The 15,028-nt window shown below is 42.1% G+C and overlaps 1 protein-coding gene across 2 annotated transcripts in view; it reads left to right on the top strand.

Moving 5' to 3' along the window:
• The window catches only part of PLEKHM3 (pleckstrin homology domain containing M3), a 204,045-nt gene that overhangs the window by 32,106 nt on the left and 156,911 nt on the right, over positions 1 to 15,028 (top strand). The gene's annotated exons all lie outside the window — the stretch shown is intronic.

Here is a 15,028-nt window from a genome sequence, read left to right as displayed (position 1 = left end):
GAGCCAGTAGAGGTGGGAATATTCCTGCAGGCTAAGAACAAGTGAGGTCACCAGGACATGCTCTCTTGCTGAATTTATGATTCACCCTTCAGCAAGATTAGTCAGTACAAAGAAGTTGCTAAAATAGGTCACAGAAAATTGATTTTATATGGTCGTATAGTTTCCATTGGTTACATTATTGAATGTTGGCCTGTGGCAGCTATTTGGAAACCCAATATGCCTCATTGACAGCCCACATTCTGATTCATAACACTTCTGTATGGGAACCTTTAAATCAAAATGTCTGATATTTTTTCCTGGTTGTCCTATTAATTTTTTTTCTTTTTGGCTACAGAAAACTATGGTTACTAATTTTACAAACTGCTAAAGTTTTCTTTCTAAAACACACATCTTTTCATGTCACTTTGTTCTCAAAAGTGAACCATAGTTCCCCATTTCTTACAAAATCAAGTGTAAACTTTATAAAGCATCCAGGTATCTTCCCAACCTTATCACCCACACCTTATTCCTTTTGAGCCTTTTTGCCATTTTTGAAAGTGCCATGTGCTTTCAACCTCCTGGGCCTTTGCTGTCTCTTCATCCCAGAATACTTTCCCTGCCCTTTTCACTTTCCAAAAGTCCTCCATTATTTTTCAAGGGCCAATTCAAATCCCACATCCTCCCTGGGAACTTTCCAGATTTTTCTCAATTAAAATTCTTTTTCTTTCCCCCTTTCACTTTATGTTCCCGTGGCACATTTTACTCTGCTGTGCACGATAGATAATTGCTTGTCCGTCCATCTTCCACACCAGATTGGAAGTCCTTTGAAGATATCAACTGTATTGTAGAAAACTGTACTGTACCAAGCAGGAACACATGGAAGGTTGAATTCTGTGTACTCGTGCTTAAAAATCAGGACAGAATAGTGATGTTTTGTCTTTTATTCGGAATGGAAGGGGCTACTCTTTCCTTTCTCCTTAGTTACAGCTTGATTCAAGTTGAATGAAGTTTGTTATTATTAATACTGTCAGTAAGAGCTATCACTTAATGAGCGATAATTTTATGCCCAGCTCTGTGCTAAGAAGTGTTCATTCATTATCTTAGTTAATACTGTTCATTCATTATCTTAATTAATACTCACAACAGTTTAACATAATAGATGATGTTATCCTGATTCTACAAATGAGGAAACTGAGGCTTAGAGAAGATGACCTCATCCAAGCCTGTGTAGCTAGTATGTGGCAGGGCTAGGATTCTAAGCCAAGCCTAACTCCAAGACTGCACATAACCACTGTGTTAAACCGCTTCTCCAGCCTGAGGAAGGCTAGGACTCATTCCCTCCACCACAAATAAAACATAGTGTGATCTAGATTTAAAGTCTGGAGGTTGGAGTTCCACTCTCAACTTGTCCACTTTGTGGTATAACCTTGGCCAAGTCATTTTGCTTCCTGGAACCTCTTTCCAAATGTGTTCATCAGTTAGAATGCTTTCAGAAGCAAGTAACAAAATAGTCAACCAAAAGTGGCACAAATAGTAAGGCCAAAATACCACTGTAATTTTTCTTTTATCTGACAGATAACTATTGAGCACTTAGTGAATGTCGAGGACTTATGCAATAAACACTTCACAGGATACCCAGGGATAGGTGGTCTTGGGGTCATCCAGGACCTACAGGCTTTCCGTCTTTTTGCTTTGTTGTCCTTGGTATATTGGTGATTTCTCTTCTCTCCCTTCACTGGTACAAAGTGGCTACAGCTGCCCCAAGGATCATTTTTTAAAAAACATTTTCCTAACTTCCCAAATGTGTTAGGATCATTTTCTTAAATACCAACAGTAAAAGCCAGGAAGAGAGAGAGCAGGGCATCTCTTCTGGGTCTTTTTTCCAGAGGCTCCCAATAGCACCCGCTCCTTGGCCAGAACTGGGTCACATGTCCACCCCTAAGGCAATCTCTGGCAAAGGAAAATAGGATTACTGTGATTGGATTAAACAAATTATTCTTTTCACAGGGCAGAGAGGCCATCTTTCCTAAGCATATTGCCCCCATACCTGAACAAAATTAGGATTCTGTTGATGAAGGCAGCTGATAGGTTCTGCCTTACATGTGGATGTGCTAGTGGGATTTCTAGGATCTCTTCTGGCTCTAAGTCTCTGTAATTCTATAGGCTGCATCAAGAAATCGTAATGGAATGCCATTTATGCCTAAAATTCGGCAGCCTAAGCATGGGAGGGTCTTTTATATTTAATTCCTATAGATTAGAGATATAGAGCCAAAAGCTCACCATGGCAAAGAATAAGCATGGTTTGAAAGGTGATGTTTCGAATTGTTTCCTGGGTCCAAAAGCTCAACAAAGGCTAACGCTTGCCCTCATCACAGAAGACAGAAAAACTCTGCTTTTAAAAAGTTCGATCTGTGATCTCCTAGTCAGGTTCACACTTGAGAAAAATTGGCCAGGAATGTATTGACTTATGCTCTATCACTGTTGCCCATAGCAAAGAACTGGATAGAAGAGATCCCTAAACTGGTATATCTAGTTAATAGGTAGCCAGATATGTTACAGGTCTGTTTCCACTAGAGCTGACATAGATGATCTTTTTCCTAGGTTTAGGAAGGGAAAATGAATGGAATATCCTCTTTTTACCCAAAAAGAAAGTCTCCAAAGTAGCCATAGAAAAGACTAGTTCATTTCTACCAGAACAAATTTGTTAATAAAAATATCTGTGGGATACCATCTGTGTACTCCACTGGCCAACACTGTACCAGGGCCTGTGGAGCATATTTAATATGTGCAAGACACAGTCCGGGTTTGGTTCCTGTGATATCACTGTCTTCATGTTCTTTGCTATGGACATGTGTGGCAGTGTCATGATAAGTGTGCCCTGATGTGCCTGTAATGAGGAGAACAAAGACCTAAAATTAGTTCATTTTTTCCATTTGTTTCTGGCTTAAACATAGTCGAGTACTATAATATGAAACAAATTGACTTGGAAAACTGTATTTTATTAACCAGGAATGCAAAGAAAAGAGTGATGATTGTGATTCAGAATGCCAGAGGAGTCTTCATTGAGGAAAGGCTATTTCAGCTGAGCTTTGAGGGTTGAGCACAAAGTCAAGGTGGAAAGAACACAGCGTATGTATGAGATGGTCAGGAGGCTAACCTAGAACAGGGGTACATTTTGGAGTAGTGAGCTGAGACTTTGGAGGACTTCAAAGCCATATGAATAGACTTACTGTGATATATTTGGCAAGAAGCAACCACACATGTCTTGAGACTCAAGATTAAAAGGGTATTTGATAAGAAATGTGGAAGTTGGTGGGGTGAAAGGTGGTGATAGGGTAGCAGGGACCCTCCTTTTCAGTGTCTTTATGTGTCCATGTAAAGGGAATAGCACTCTTGGCCTCCGTCCATCCCTTTGCACACTCCACCCATGAGAAGGAGGAGTGACTTATTGGCAAGTTTAGGAGAGGAACCAGGTAATTCAGCTGCTCTCCTAAAAGCACTAATTCTGGTCCGCTCCCCCAGACCTGCTCCTCCATGCCATCAGCTCTTCACGGGCAGTTTCCCAGGAGGGGAGGCCTCTGGCTATCCAGTGATGCTTGTGACTCAGAGGTAAGTCTCTGAAATCCTGGGGTTCAATTTGCTGCTATGCAACTAAGTTGCATCCTCCAACTGTCTGATGTTTTGATCCCCATGTATCTGACCACCCTCTGTCTATCTCAATTGGTACAAAAGTTGGGTGAGGAAAAGGAATGCTCTTCAGTGGGTCTCCTCAGGCCCCAACAGTACATGGAATGATTGGTAGGTGGAAAGAACTAAGGGATGGAAACCAATCAGAAGGTCTGCCAGGCGTCATGATGTCTGATGAGGTCTCAGATTAGTGTGATAGTGGCAATAAAGAGAAAGTGGGACTTGTGAAAAAGAAAAGAAAGGCTGTAATTGGGGATAGATGGAGGATAATGGATGAAGGAAAGGGAAAATCTAAGTGAAGGCCCACCATCTGGAATGCTCTTTACCCCTTCCTGCCGTCTCTGAATATCAATTCCATCCTGTCTTCAAAGTCTACCTCAGATACCACTTCCTTCTCAAGACTTTTAAGAACTTCCCAGGCAAAAGCCCTCTATTTCTTCTCTTGCATGTTAGAAGGCTCTGAGTACTTTATGCTGCATATTGCAGATACTTTGGGGCCCATCTTTTCTCCACTATGGGCTATAAATTCTGTTGACAGGATCTGTGTCTGATTGATTTGCTATCTCCACAGAGTCTAGCAAAGTCCTTTGCTGGTACAGTCAACAATATTTATGGAGCTAGCCTCTGGTATTCAGGAAGGAGAGAAATACCAAGGTCCCTGTTCTCAGGAGGAGAGAGTTCTTTGAAGGAAATAAAGCAAGAGGTGTGATGGAGAATGATTGAGGGGCTCTTTAGCCTGAGTGTTTAAGGGATGCCTTCACTGAGGACAGCACTTTTGAGGTGAAAAATTGAGAGAGGCAAATAAGGTAGTGGAGCTGGGGAGAGAAGCCCCAGACAGAGAACATGGCAACTCAGAGGCCTTGGAGCTAGAATGTGCTTGGCTTGTTCTAGGAACATAAGAGAGGATAGTGGCTGGGGTGAGAGAAGGGTTATAAGATGATGTGAGATGAGGTCAGAGCAATAGCCAGAGGCCAGGTCATGTGGACCAGGAAGAAGAGGCATTGTAAAGCATATGGAATCTGAAGGAAAAAGACAGGTTCAGCCATAAGGGGGTAGGTCAAACAAATAATTTTTTAATAGACACAGTAAACCTTAGGATATTGGAAGATGGAGAAAAGGAGGTTAGTAGAGAGAGAACTGCAACATGTTATAGAGGAAGGGATTCTAGAGAAGTAGGAAGGAATTTGTTAACAGAGTAGAGATGGAAGGGTCTGCTATAGCAAGGAAGCAAATGTTTCTTCTTTTGATACTAAAAGGCTGAAACAGAAAACATCTGTTGAACACTTACATGGTGTCAGGCATTGTCCTAAGAGCTACTTATTTCTTCCTCACAACAGTACACTGAGGTATGTACTACTATGATAGCCCCACTTTAAAGATGAGGAAACTGAGATTCAGGTTACATAATTTATCAACGGTCACGTAGGCAGTAAGGGCAGAATTGGGAGTTGAACCTAGGCTGGTTGCTCCAGCAACTGTGGCCTTAACCACTGGGCTCTGTGGCACTTCTATAGGACATGGGTTAGTATGATGTTGAAGTGAAGCCAAGTATCTTGTATATACAAGAGCTCCCTACAGTGCACAGAGAAAGAGACCATGGAATTAGGTGTTTGAGGAAAGTGAAGATGGTATGGAAATACTGTTCTGGGGATTGTGTTACAGACCCACTGAAATGAATAAAAGAATAGATTATCAGGATTAAAGATATGATAGAAGGTGAGCAATATGAATTTGTATTTGCTGGGGTTAGCACTTCTATCTCTTGCTCAAGAAAGCTAGACTTAAATAGAGAATATAGATGATGGTGTGATCCAGAATTGGTGATTAAATCAAAGAAGTAAGAGAAAAAGGGTTTTAACTACTGACCACAGGATCTTGAGAAGCTAGGAGTCCAGTGAAACAGGGAAGAGGTTGTAAGGGGTAAGGTGGAAGAGTTTTGTGATTGAAGGCCCTCATGAAGATGGAGTAGAAGGCAGGTGAGGTGGACTGAGAAAAATGCCTGTGTAAAGAATGAAGGAGAACCAGGTTGGAATTGATGAGAACTTTATTATGAAGAGTTCTAAAAGGTCTAGGATATTACTGTTGTGGAAGACAGAATTTGTCTCTAGAGTCAAAGAGGGTAAGGAACTGTGTTGTCAAGATCCTAAAACCAGAGGGCAAATGCATAACTCATATTATTACCTACCACAGCAACACTCCAGTGTTCTTTCCCACTGAGTCTGCATGTGTCTCAGCATCTTTCTCAGTGCAGAGTTCCAGGAAGTCAATAGCAGTCAATGAAAATTGACTTTTGTCTTTGCTTTAGACAGTGCCACAAGGGGTTGTTACTCGAGACCAAGGGTGGGTGGAGCTGACAATGGGGCAGTATATAAGAGATGAAGTTTAGTAGTCCCCCTGGAATTAGAGTCGGTGGCTAGAGTGGAATCTTGAAACCTAGAGGTTGTAACTAACTTTGGAGAAGTACATAGCCTTAGAGGAGGGAGTAGGGCTGGTAGGTGGTTGAATGGTTCTCAGGAAGTCTAACCACATTCTCTCATGCTCTAGGCTGTCAGTGCAGTGCTGGCAGCACCTGGGCCAGAGCCGTTAGGCGAGGTTGAACCAAGTAGCATGCTGTCTGGAAAGCTAGAAATGGGGCCTAAAAGGCAAGAGAAAGTAGCAGTTGAATACAGATTATTGGTATTGGCCATAAGTGAAGACAAGCCAAATCAAAAGAATATCTTTGTTCTGAAGTGATACTTCTTTTATCTTGAGCTAATCAATTATGTTGATGGAGGGCGAGTGTAGTGGCTCACACCTGTAATTCCAACACTTTGGAAAGCCAAGGCAGCAGGATTGCTTGAGCCCAGGAGTTTGAGATTTGAGACCAGTCTGGGCAACATAGCGAGGCCCTGTCTCTACAAAAAATAAAAAAAATTAGCTGGGCATGGTTGGCACACTCCTGTAGTCCCAGCTACTCAGGAGGCTGAGGTGGAAGGATCCCTTCAGCCTGGGAGATTGATGCTTGCCATGAGCCATGATCATGCCACTGCACTTCAGCTTGGTCAACAGAGCAAGACCCTGTCTCAAAAAAAAACAAAAAAATTTGTAATGATGAGAAGTCTATATTCGAGTAATTTACCACAACCAAATTGTAAGGACCTTAAGAACTTCTGTACCTTCACGTCTGCAACAAAGCTTAGTGCCCTGCTTTGCACATAGTTGGTGCTCCATAAATGTGGGTCAAATTGCTTTGCTTCCTTGTCTTTGAGCCTATATAACAGTTGTAAACCCTGTTTCCTGACTTCCAGATAATATCATTTATCCTTTCAGCTTACTATAGCCTGGATAGCCTGTAGAGAAACTGAAAAGAAAAATGATCCAGTGAAAGAAGTGTCATAGATCTGCTAAACTTTGACAGAGAAGCAGTCCGGGTGAGCCTGTCTAGGACAGAGTGTTATACTGCAGTCTTATGAGTACTCCATCCACTTTCTGTTCTGGCTTCTTTTCACATTTATTAATCTTATTATAATAATTTAAGTGTTTCATTTAAATTTTCCTGGATAATTTTGATTTGGAATATTGGCACCACATGGCTTTTGAGTTCTTTGAAAACATTAAAATGTTGCACTTTGTCTTTCATTCCAACTATTGCCTGATCTTCAGAATCCTATTCCTGTGGGTTCATTCATTATTCTGACTCAGGCAGCCCAGACTTTCCTGGTAAAGTAGGTTACCTAAACATTTCATTTATTGTGATCTGGAACATGTTTTTTTTTTTTTTTTGAGATGGAGTCTCACTCTCTTGTCCAGGCTGGAGTGCAGTGGCCCAATCTCGGCTCACTGCAGGCTCCACCTCCCAGGTTCACGCCATTCTCCTGCCTCAGCCTCCCGAGTAGCTGGGACTACAGGCGCCTGCCACCACACCCGGCTAATTTAGTAAAGACAGGGTTTCACCGTGTTAGCCAGGATGGTCTCGATCTCCTGACCTCATGATCCGCCCACCTCGGCTTCCCAAAGTGCTGGGATTACAGGCGTGAGCCACCGCGCCCAGCCAGAACATGGTATTTTTTAAAAAGGCAAAATTTTATAAAGTAACCAAAATGAAAGCACATTAATAGTCAATAATTATGTATGCTAACATATGTGAACATACCTAATTACTTTATCTGTATATATTTATTAAAATGTCTAAAGGGTTCATAGCAAACAGTATACAGTCTGGGCAGGAGAATTTTGTGGGTGCTAGGGTGCAGAAGTGGAAATTTTTTTCCTTTTACATTTCTTACTGATTTGGGGAATAATTTTTATTATAAAATTTAATAAATATTTTATGAGCATGAAATAGTATTTGAAATATAAGGCAAAAATGACTCTGAGTCGTCATAATGGTATAGACATAGAGCCATGAGGGTTCAGAGGAGGACAGTTGTTTTCAACTAGAAAGGATGAAGAAAGGCTTCAGGAATGGATGAGATTTTATCCTAGCCCTCAAGTATGAGGAGAACTTGGACAAGCAGAGACGAAGAAAGATCTAGGTGGGGGACTGTGGAGAAAATGCCTGAAGGTCAGGAGAGGGTGATCCATGGAAATGGTGATTCGGTCAGCTGATGGAAAGATGGTGGAGTTAAGAGTGGCAGCACTGTGTGAGGGGTTCCTGAGGAAATTTATGATGGAGGGGTCAGGCTAATATACTGTGAACCCCCTAATTATCTTAACATCCGTAGAAGTGGGACAACCACCTGTGACATATTCTTACAAAAACAAAACAGAAACAAAACCAAAAAGCCACCAAGAACCAAAACACAAAAAACCTCACTGAATCTTGAGGTCCAAGTAGCAGTTGACAGAAAACATGGGAAACAGGAACATTGAAGTAATTCTGTGAAGATACACTCAGCCAAATCCAGAATGTGAGAAATTCTACAGGATAAATGAACCAGCTTCTTCAAGAAATACATGGCATGAAAAAAAGGAAGAAGAGAGAACTGTTATAGATTTAAAAAGACTTAAAAGACATGTCAACGAAATCAACGTATGAACTCATTCGAACAAACTATCTATATTAAAGAAATGTGCCCGGGCGCAGTGGCTCATGCCTGTAACCCCAGCACTTTGGGAGGCTGAGGTGGGTGGATCACCTGAGGTCAGGAGTTCGAGACCAGCCTGACCAACATGGTGAAACCCCGTCTCTACTAAAAAATACAAAAACTAGCCGGGTGTGGTGGCACACGCCTGTAATCCCAGCTACTCAGGAGGCTGAGACAGGAGAATTGCTTGAACCCGGGAGGTGGAGGTTGCAGTGAGCCGAGATCTTGCCACTGCACTCAAGCCTGGGCAACAGAGTGAGACTCCGTCTCAAAAAAAAAAAAAAAAAGAAATATTTGAGACAACCTGGGAAAATTAGACACAGACAGGGTATTAGATAAGAAGGAATTATTAATTTTGTGGGGTGTGAAAGAAGTATTGTATATATTTTAAAGATCTTATCTGTTAGACTAGAAATATACCCTGAAGTATTTACAGGTGAAATAAAACAAATGTCTGTGATTTGCTTTCAAACATACCAGCAAGAAAAACAAATAAAAAGCAAGAGTTGGAGAGGGGTAGGAGAGATGAAAGAAGAATGGTAGAAACTTGCGATTTTAAAAACTGAACAATGAGTACCTGGCATTCGTCTTACAAGCTTTTTCTACATGCTTTTCAAGTGTGTTTGAAACTTTCTATAATGAAATGTTTAAGGCCAAGCTAAGGAGTATGGACTTTACTGTGTGGCACCCAGAAACCTGTGAAGAGTGTTAGCCTGAGGAGGGACGTGAGAGGGACTGTGAGATACCCAGAGAGTTTAGCCTGGCAACAGTGGTTGGAGTGGCCACAAAGGAGGAGGACTCAACCTTGATGAAGGTGGCCATGACGATGGAAACTTTTTTGAGGACAGATAGAGGAAATAGTGGCAAAAGAGGAACTCTTTGATGTGTTGGCAGTAGAGAAGTGAATCAGGTGCATGACAGGGCAAATTCCCTTCTTCCTCTTCAGTAAGTAGCATTTATTGTCCTGAAACCACTGCGCTGGATACTGTAAGGACGAGGAGGAGAAGGAAAAGGGGATCTTCACTGAGGAGGAACAGAACCAAGTCTTTGTATTAGCCACAGTAGAAAGCAATGGAGAAATAGTTCTGTTTTTTTTTCTTTTTCATGAGGAATTTGTCTTGTGGTTTCAGTATGAAATACATGGGTACAGTGATTTGTTTTGCTCACCTTTCTCTGTTTTCTTTGGGGAAATGGTGGTACTCTGTCAGTGATCCTATCTGGATCATTTGTGATATTAGATAATTTACTCATTTGCAAAATAAATTATATTACAGTTGACTCTTGAATAACTTGGGTTAGGTGTGCTAATCCCCCATGCCATAAAAAATCCATGTTTAGGCCGGGCATGGTGGCTCACGCCTATAATCCCAGCACTTTGGGAGGCCGAGGCAGGCAGATCACGAGGTCAGGAGATTGAGACCATCCTGGTTAACATGGCGAAACCCCGTCTGTACTAAAAATATAAAAAATTAGCCGGGCGTGGTGGCTGGCACCTGTAGTCCCAGCTACTCGGGAGGCTGAGGCAGGAGAATGGCATGAACTCGGGAGGCGGAGCTGGCAGTAAGCCGAGATCATGCCACTGCACTCCAGCCTGGGCAACAGAGTGAGACTCCGTCTCAAAAACAAAAAAAATCCATGTTTAATATTTGAGTCCCCCAAAACTTTATTAATAGCCTACTGTTGACCAGAAGCCTTACTGATAACATGAACAGTCAATTAACACATATTTTGTATATGTATTATATACTGTATTCTTACAATAGAGTAAGCCAGAGAAAAGAAAATGTTATTAAGAAAATCAGGCCGGGTGCGGTGGCTCATGCCTGTAATCCCAGCACTTTGGGAGGCCTAGGCAGGTGGATCACGAGGTCAGGTGTTCGAGACCAGCCTGGCCAACATGGTGAAACCCGTCTCTACTAAAAATATAAAAATTAGCCGGGCATGGTGGCAGTCGCCTCTAATCCCAGCTACTCAGGAGGCTGAGGCAGGAGAATTGCTTGAACCTGGGAGGCGGAGGTTGCAGTGAGCCAAGATCGTGCCATTACACTTCAGCCTGCGGGACAAGAGCAAGACTTTGTCTCAAAAAAAGAAAATCAGTGCTGGGCACAGTGGCTCACACCTATGATCCCAGCACTTTGGCAGGCCAAGGTGGGAGGGTTGCTTGAAGCTAGGAGTTTGAGACCAGCCTGGGCAACATAGCAAGACTCTGTCTCTACAAAAAATAAAACAATGAACCAGGTGTGGTAGTGCATACCTGCAGTCCCAGCCACTCTGGAGACTGATCTTGGAGGATTGCTTGAGCTCAAGAATTCGAAGCTGCAGTGACCTATGTTTGTACCACTGCTGTCCAGCCTGGGTGACAGAGTGAGACCCCGTCTTGAGAAAGAAAGAAAAGGAAGGAGGGAGCAAGGGAAGGGGGGAGCAAGGGAAGGGGGGAGCGAGGGAAGGAGGGAGGGAGGAAGGAAGGAAGAAAGGAAGGAAGGGAGGAAGGAAGGAAGAAAGGAAGGAAGGAAGGAAATAAATAAATAAATCACAAACAGGCTGACAGGTGCACCATGGTGGCCATAGCCATCTCCATAAAATAAGTAAATAATCAGAAGGATAAGAAAATATATTTACTATTCGTTAAGTGGAAGTAGGTTATAAAAGTCTTCATCTTCTTCATCTTCATGCTCAATAGGCTGAGGAGGAAGAGAAGGGGCTGATCTTCCTATCTCAGGTGGCAGAGGTAGAAGAAAATCCAGGTATAAGTGGACGTGCACAGTTCAAACCCATGCTTTTCAAGAGGTAACTGTATTCATCTGTGATGATATTCATTTATGAAGTCAAACACTTTCACTTCATTATTATATGATACTATTCATTTATCAAAGTAGTCATTGTGAGATTTTATTATTTATGAAATTGAATACTTTAAAAGAATATGTGTGGGGTTAATTAAATGAGTTGATATGATATGGCCCAGAGAAACAAAAAGTGAACTATGGTAAATTAATGAAAACTTAGATTTAAATACATAGCTTCTGATTTGTCAGTAGCAAAAATATTAAAAATAAACTTCAGTCTGGGTGCAGTGGCTCACACCTATAATCCAAGCACTTTGGGAGGCCAAAGTGGGAGGACTGTTTGAAGCCAGGAGTTCAAGACCACCTGGGGCAACATAGTAAGATTTCTTCTCTACAAAGAAATAAAAAAATAAGCCAGGTATCATGATGTGCACCTGTACTCCCAGCTACTTAGGAGGCTGAGACAGGAGAATTGTTTGAACCTCTAGGAGTTCAAGGCTGCAGTGAGCTATGATTGTGCTACTGCACTCCAGCCTTGGTGACAGTGCAAGACCCTGTCTCAAATAAATAAACTTCAGATCCAGTAGAAAGAATTGTTAGAGATTAAAGAGATATGGTAGTTCTCTAGCCCTTTATGATCAGATATATAACTTTTATATCACACACAATATAGTAATAAGGTATGATATAAACAGATACTCCAGAGAGGAAAGGATACTCCAGAAAAATAGCTTCCTGATCACCTTTGCTATTTTTCTTCTTGTTTTTCTTTTCTTTTTTCTTTTTTTTTTTTTTTTTTTGAGATGGAGTCTCTCTCTGTTGCCCAGGCTGGAGTGCAGTGGTGCAATCTCGGCTCACTGCAACCTCCGCCTCCTGGGTTCAAGTGATTCTCCTGCCTCAGCCTCCCGAGTAGCTGGGATTACAGGCGTACACCACCACACCCGACTAATTTTTGTATTTTTAGTAGAGATGGGGTTTCTCCATATTGGACCAGGCTGGTCTCGAACTCCTGACCTCAGGTGATCTACCTGCCTCAGCCTCCCAAAGTGCTGGGATTACAGATGTAAGCCACCGTGCCCGGCCGATTCTTATTTTTCAAAAAATTACATGATAAACAGCAGCCTGTAAGAATACACCATTTCCCCAGCCTTGGCAATATGGTGAAACCCTGTCTCTATTAAAAATATACAAAAATTAGCCAGGTGTGGTGGCATGTACCTGTATTCTCAGCTGGCTGGGAGGCTAAGGTGAGAGGATTGCTTGAGTCTGGGAGGTCAAGGCTGCAGTGAGTCATGATAACGCCGTTGCACTCCAGTCTGGGTGACAGAGTAAGACCTTGTTTCAAAAAATAAAAATAAATAAAAGGCCATTTCCTAGGATTCTAGGATTCACAGTTTTTATTTTCTGTTTCAATTTAATATACCACTTAAAGAGGGCTGAAGCTGAGTTGGGAGAACAGAGATAGGAAATGTTGCTTAGTGAGTGGGGAAAAAATGTTGGTACCCAGTGCATTTTTTCTTCTTATTCTGCATCTAGAAGGTGAGGGAACCTTGAAGATTCCCTCACCGGTTCCCTCACCGGTCTTCACATTCAGTCCACCCAAGCTGGCACCTGCCACCCTAGCTCATATAGTTAAAAAGAAGTGAGGTTTTAGCCAGGCTTGCTGCTGGTTTGGGCCCAATTAAAGTAGAATTTTTAATTCCTGGGAGCTGTTATTAAAAGCTCACAGGGAGATAAGAAGAGGGGAGGAAAATTCCTAGCTAAAAGCTGGAGAGGTGGTTTTTATTTTACTCAGCAGACTCAGCTGAGCCTTTGGGTCACAGTAGGGATGGGGATAGAGGGACACATAGTTTTAAGTCTTATTGTGGAAAAGATTGAACTATCATCAGTGCTTGATGGAAATGAGATCAGGAGAGGTGGCAGCAGTGTCGCTAACAGCACTGCCTCCCTTATTGCATTATCAGAAGAGAAAGATAACCTGCAAATAGGCATCCATTATCTCTTTCTACAAAGGGATTAGTGTGGGTTGCAAGAAATTAATGGCTTTTGAGTTACCACAGAAATACTAATGAATGTCAGGACCAGAGATGTAAAGCAGGTAAAACTGGCTTTTCTCAGCCTCATTTCTCTCCTTTTCTCTTTTGGTTTGCTATTTTAAGATCTAGACCTGTATTACTCTTTTTTTCTTCAGCCAAAAGCAGAAATCTTTAGCCAAAAGCAGAAATCATACCCTTTGGCAGTATGATTTATCTTTTTTAGGGAATGACTCAATTAGTTTATGACTGTCTCCAATGTGTGTTGGCAAAGAGATTGAGAAACATTTCAGAAATTAAAGTCTCTACCAGGGAGGAGATGATTGACATCCTTCACATGGATATCATTTTCTTTCTTTCTTTCTTTCTTTTTTTTCTTTCTGAGATGGAGTTTCACTCTTGTTACCCAGGCTGGAGTGCAATGGCATGATCTCGGCTCACTGCAACCTCTGCCTCCTGGGTTCAAGTGATTCTCCTGCCTCAGCCTCCCAAGTAGCTGGGATTACAGGCGCATGCCACCACACCCAGCTAATTTTTGTATTTTTAGTAGAGATGGGTTTCGCCATGTTGGCCAGGCTGGTCTTGAACTCCTGACCTCAGGTGATCCACCCGCCTCAGCTTCCCAAAGTGCTGGGATTACAGGCGTGAGCCACTGCGCCTGGCTGGATGTCATTTTCATGTCTGATAAGAATGTCAGGAAATCTCTCAAGTGATAGTCCCCTTTTATTAAGTACTAAACTAGTATATATTGCAGCTAATCATTGATTACGGATGGCATGACTTGTAAAACAGAGGGGAAGGGAGAAAAGAAGATAGGAGGGGAATTATACCTACTGTGTGCTGAGCATTGTGCTAGGTACCTTATTTCTAATTCAACAAGTACTTGTTAAGCACCTACTATGTACAAGGCAATGTTCAATGTGCTGTGGTCTAAGAATGAAAAGAGAGATCTTACCCTTGCCCTTAGTGGAACTGACTGTCCAGCAGGAAAGACAGCCTTAAAAAAAATTTAAGACTTATTTTATTTGTTCAGACATGTAAATAAGCTATTATAATATAGCCTGAACTAAGAGCCCATGATAGAAGAATAATTTAGTAGTGATACCTGATACTGACTCAGGCATGCATGCATGTGTGTAGGCGAGGTTGGGGGAATCAGGACAGACTCTCTTTCTGAAAGAGGGTAAGTGTGCAGTTGCTGATTGAAGCCTTTGGAAGGAGCATTGCAAGCTCAGGGGACAGCATAAGCACAGTCAAGCTCAGAGAGAAAACTGCCATCTAAGCAGAGACCTAAAAAGTGAGCTAGTCGAGTCAAGCTTGGATCTCTGGTTACTAGACAGAAGGCCCATGAACTGGCCTTGAGGGCTGCTGAAGGTTTCTGAGAAATGAAAGTTTGTGAGCAGCACATTTTATGCTCTCTTCTATTTATTGACCCTTCCTCGCTTTACCAACCTGAGGAAAGATAAAAGTATTAGCA

This window comes from Pongo pygmaeus, chromosome 11 (assembly GCF_028885625.2).
Source record: "Pongo pygmaeus isolate AG05252 chromosome 11, NHGRI_mPonPyg2-v2.0_pri, whole genome shotgun sequence".
NCBI lineage: Eukaryota > Metazoa > Chordata > Mammalia > Primates > Hominidae > Pongo > Pongo pygmaeus.
This window is presented reverse-complemented; position numbering and strand designations above follow the sequence as displayed.